The following is a 4,732-nucleotide window of genomic DNA, read 5'->3' as shown; positions in this document are numbered from 1 at the left end:
CAACGCTGAGGTGGAACTCTTGAGGTGGTCAGACTTTTTAAAAATTTTGGATATTATGTCTGAAAGAGAGGAGGCTCAGCTGACTCTTTTAATAGAGATGAGGGTTCATGATGGGTTCTCCACTGTCGCCTGGTTTCTCAGTGGCCTGTCAGTGAGGAGGACTAAAGCCCGTGGCCGTGGGAGAGACGCTAATTCAGCAGTGTGACGGACGCGCTGTTTGCTTACGAGGTAAGCCCGGGTATTTAAGACTCTGTGGCTAACAAGGGGATTGTGCGCCTGGAAAGGGCTAGTGCAGGACGGTGACACAAGTCAGTCCTTGGTGAGTTAAGTCATTAGAATCAACAACAGTGTTTTCTTTTGATTCACAGCTTGCTTGAACCTGTAAAGAAAGTGGTACACAAGATGGTGCCCAGAGTAACAATTCCCATTTACTGTTCCTTGCCCTTTGACGTTCATTGATTGATTCATTCATGTACTCAGTGCATGTTTTTTGAGTACCTATGTATGAGGTGTCAGGCAGTATTCTAGGTTTTGTGGATACAGCGGAGAACAAAACAAAGTCCCTCCCTTCAGAGTGCTGTGCAGTGTGGTGTGAGGACCTGATGGTGTGCCTCACATGCTGGAACTCTTTTGAAAAGCTGGCAAGTCATCATTCCTTCCCAGCTCTCAGAATTACGCCCTTGCTCGAGTTAGATGTCAGGAGAAAAGTGGCAGTTGAGGATGGCGGGGGAAATTAGGCCAGGAGATCACCTGTTTTTCTGGATGTCAACAAGATGCTCTAAGGTGGTCCTGGAGAAAAAGTCCTAATAGTCCTTGCTTCTGGGGTGCCTCCTGTGGCCCAGTCGTTCCTCACTCCTTTCGAACCCCTTGAGGGTATTCATCTCTGCTGTGCTTGGGAACTCCTCTGGAATTGGTGAGGAGTCTCAGGATGTCCTTTTGGAAATGCAGCCCTCAGGGTGTTTATTCCTTAACACAGGAAGCATCAAGGGATAAGGAATAAAATTTCTTCACTGCAGGTTCACCGAGTTGTCGTTATTATTCATAGCTGTCAGTCATTGAGTGTAGCAGATATAATGGCAAATTTCTTTTTGCTCCTATGTTGAACTGTCTGCATTTAATTCTGTTGAAAAAAGTGAGAGCTATTGGGCCTGTTACTAAGAATGCTCGTCGGAGTCCACTCTGTTATTTATTGATTGATTTTGTATTGGTGCACGGTTAGCCGGATAACCTTTGTCTCTGTTATTGAAAGAACTCTTGTAAAGTTGGCCTCGAATCCCAGTGTTGGAAATGTTTTCTTATGGACTCTTTGATCATTAATTCGTGAAAGAGAAGCAGTGCCATATGACCAGGAAATCACACACCTTTTAATATGCCAGGGCCTCTTTAACAAATCAAGAACATCTGGAGTCACCCAGATAGGACGTTAGCATTTAGATCACTGGTTTCTTCAGAAACTCACAGGATGAGTTATCATTCCCGTGGTTTATATTTCTGGGCTTCTCACATATCCCTGTCGTATAGCCAGATGTGACTCGATGCTCATAATAATAAAGGCAGGCAGACAACTTTTTCTGTTTGTTTATTTGCCCTGGAAAAACACATGTCTTGACGGGACCCCAGGATGGTACCCAAATGAACATGGTGGAACATCAGGATGCCAAGGCAGAATTTATTAATAGAAGGCTGGCTGCTTTATGTGTTCAGTGAAGCAGATCCCTCTTAGAAATGGTGAAATAACCCTGCACAGTATATTGCCATAACGTGGCAATACAATAATGATAATACATTTAAATTTAAGAAACTCAGGAATTTGGTAGGATTATAAAATTGAAAAGCACAGCAAATATCAGGAATCTGTCAATCACAGTTCTTTTTTTTAACAGCAATGTAAGTCAAGGAAAGCTAAAATACATTTTTATAAGCTAGCAGGCTGAAGACTGTATATAACGCTTGCCCGCATTCAATCCATGCACACATATATAAATATATACATATACCTATGTATATGCAAATAAAATCTTGATTATCCTACTTTGGATACTTCTCTTTTTGAGTAAATTTATGAACTTTTGCTTGGCCTGAAGTTTAGCCCATCACGTGTCCCTAAAGTCAAATTTTCAGGTATATAAACATAACAACCATTTAATACCCAAACAAGTACACTTCACTGAATTTCCAGTTCAGGGTAAATACCTTTCTGTCAAGGACTGTGAGTCAGAAATTCATAACACTTAGATGGGAAGTTAGGATACCTGGATTTTAAAAAATCTTCCCGGGGTCTTGGTTTGCTCATCATAAGATTTTGATGCAGGGCTAAGGGCGCCAAATGAATATCTTTCTATTGGGGATGCCGTGCAAATGCAGTCTAGCCCCATTCTTTATGCACAGTAGATTCCCTATACATGTGTTCTGCATTGATACTGAAACCTGACTGGGAACAACTTGTCCCGTTTGGCAATAATCCTAAACGACAGAAAATCTGTGACATTGCGGAATGGCTCTAAGCACCCATTGAATATTTATACAGGGACTATTACTATCAAAGACAGTACCTACTTCATAAAGCTGTTATGAGGACTGAGTTAATAAACGCAACATACTTAGAATAGTCTGGCATACTGTGAGCGTTCCAGTTGCAGCAATGGTGATGACAGTTGCTCCTACCACCATTACTATATGCCAGGCTCTGGGCTAGAATATAAATGAAAACAGACACGGTCTCCGCCTTGTTGAGTTTATCATGTACTGTCTGATCACAAACTCCAGCACCTACAGGCCAGTCAGGGCACTCACAGTGTGAGAAGTGGGGACGGGACTGTGGTGCCTGGAGACCCCAGGCCTGGCTGGAGCGGGCAGGGGCAGTGTGGCCCAGCAGGTTGTTGCCTTCTGGCAATGAGACTTGTGGTTGCTAAATCTTGCTTTTCAAGAGAAGTTAGAAATTTGGGTTATTATGTGAAATCTCCCAGCTTACAAGCACGGACAGTGAATGTCAATTTAAAAACGATTGCTTTATGAGCTACAGACAACTGCTGTCTGCATGGTTCCTGGAAGTGCTATTTTACAACTTCTGTACGTGCCAGCTGTTACAGCCCCAATTCTCCACGTTTTGGGGGGCAGCTCATACCAGCTGTGGGCAAAGATCACTTGTCAGTCAATCTGTAATTTTTGGCTTCTCAATGAAAGGCACAGAATTTGTGTTAAGTTGGGAGTTGGCAGGGCAGGACTGAATGTTGGGGACTATCTCTTTAGTGACCACAGAGGCAGAGGCACGAAACGGGCTGGTGAGGAAGATGGCTGCGGCCAAGTGACAAGGAGTTAAGACAATTACCTTTTGTCAGAGAACACAAGGACACTGTAGAGCACAGATAGGTGAAGAGTTTAACACAATTTATTTTATGCTTAAATAATCGACTAGGTCATCCAGTGTATGGTTTCTCATACATATGTCATTAGAGCTATGTGTCAATAAATGCTGATTTTATATGAATATAATCAACAAATTAAAGAATTTCACCAAAACCCAAATAAAAATGCCCTTTAAAACACAGCAGCCTTATTAACCTAATATGACATGGCTAGAATGGTTACAAATGATTGGCTTACTGAAAGGTGTCTACATCTTACAGCCAGTACACGATACAGGAATAAGTTTACAGCGTGCTGCCATTCTACTAGCTAAGAATTTCTGTGCAGTCCACTGAAAATACCCCTGACAGGGGCCTCTTATGAGCACCATCCACCTCTAAAGCGGCAAGCATTACCCTTTTAAGCACTACCAGCACCCCCCTCCCCCTAAAGCAACTACCGTATAGGTTATTTTTTTTTTTTCATTTTTAGGTCATTTCATTGAAAAATTGGCAATAGCAACAAATATTAGATGAAGGGCTTTGTGTTTACAGATAAAATCTTCTGTGTTGCAGTATACTGTAGTGTTTGCAAAATTGGAAAAGATTTAATCAAAATAAGGTGATACACATGCATCAAAATATTAGTATTTTGAAGAAAAAATTTTTTCACAGAACTACAGAATTCCTCATTTTGGGAATTATTTAAATTTGCAGATTTTAAAGATTTGTTTTTTTAAAATCAAGCTAGCAGTTTTGCGTATACAAACATTATAATTGCTAATATACAAGAATCGGTGAAGACCCCCCCCCCACCCATCACCCCTCCTCTTTCTTTTGGGGTGGAGTCACTTGAGACCCCCGTTATGTTAAACGCATCTGCAATATTCTCTTTGTGTTCTAAGAGGCAGTGCCTTATTGACATTTATTCCATTTTTTTTCTGTTAGAATTTATACAGTGTTATTATTTACAGCAAAACTATAGATGTTTTAAAAAAGAAACAAATAGTGTTTATACCCTGACAGTTTGGGTCCAAGAAAAATAAGGCGAGCTGTTGTGGATTTAGTAATTTTAGTGTTTCTCCATGATTTGATCATTCCATCTCCTTCTGTCTCTTCTGGCGGCAGGAATTTCTTCCTTTTGTAAATGACACCAAATTACTTGAGATAAACTGGTAACAGCATGGCTTCTCGTATATACACTGCATTGCTAATTGCACACGTGCCAATCCTGGGAATGAGAGTGAATTTTCATGCTCTGTAAATTGGCTCATGCTAAATTAAAATGTGGGTGGTTTTCTTTTCCTTTTTTTTCTTTGTGCATAAAAAAAAAAAAAAATCATGCCATTAATGTGTGGAAGCAGCAAACACACACACCCTTCTCCGTA

The sequence above is a fragment of the Lipotes vexillifer genome, unplaced genomic scaffold (genome assembly GCF_000442215.2).
Source record: "Lipotes vexillifer unplaced genomic scaffold, Lipotes_vexillifer_v1.1 scaffold1209, whole genome shotgun sequence".
In the NCBI taxonomy this organism is placed as follows: Eukaryota; Metazoa; Chordata; class Mammalia; order Artiodactyla; family Lipotidae; genus Lipotes; species Lipotes vexillifer.
The sequence above is the reverse complement of the archived record's forward strand: the minus strand, read 5'-3'. Positions refer to the sequence as shown.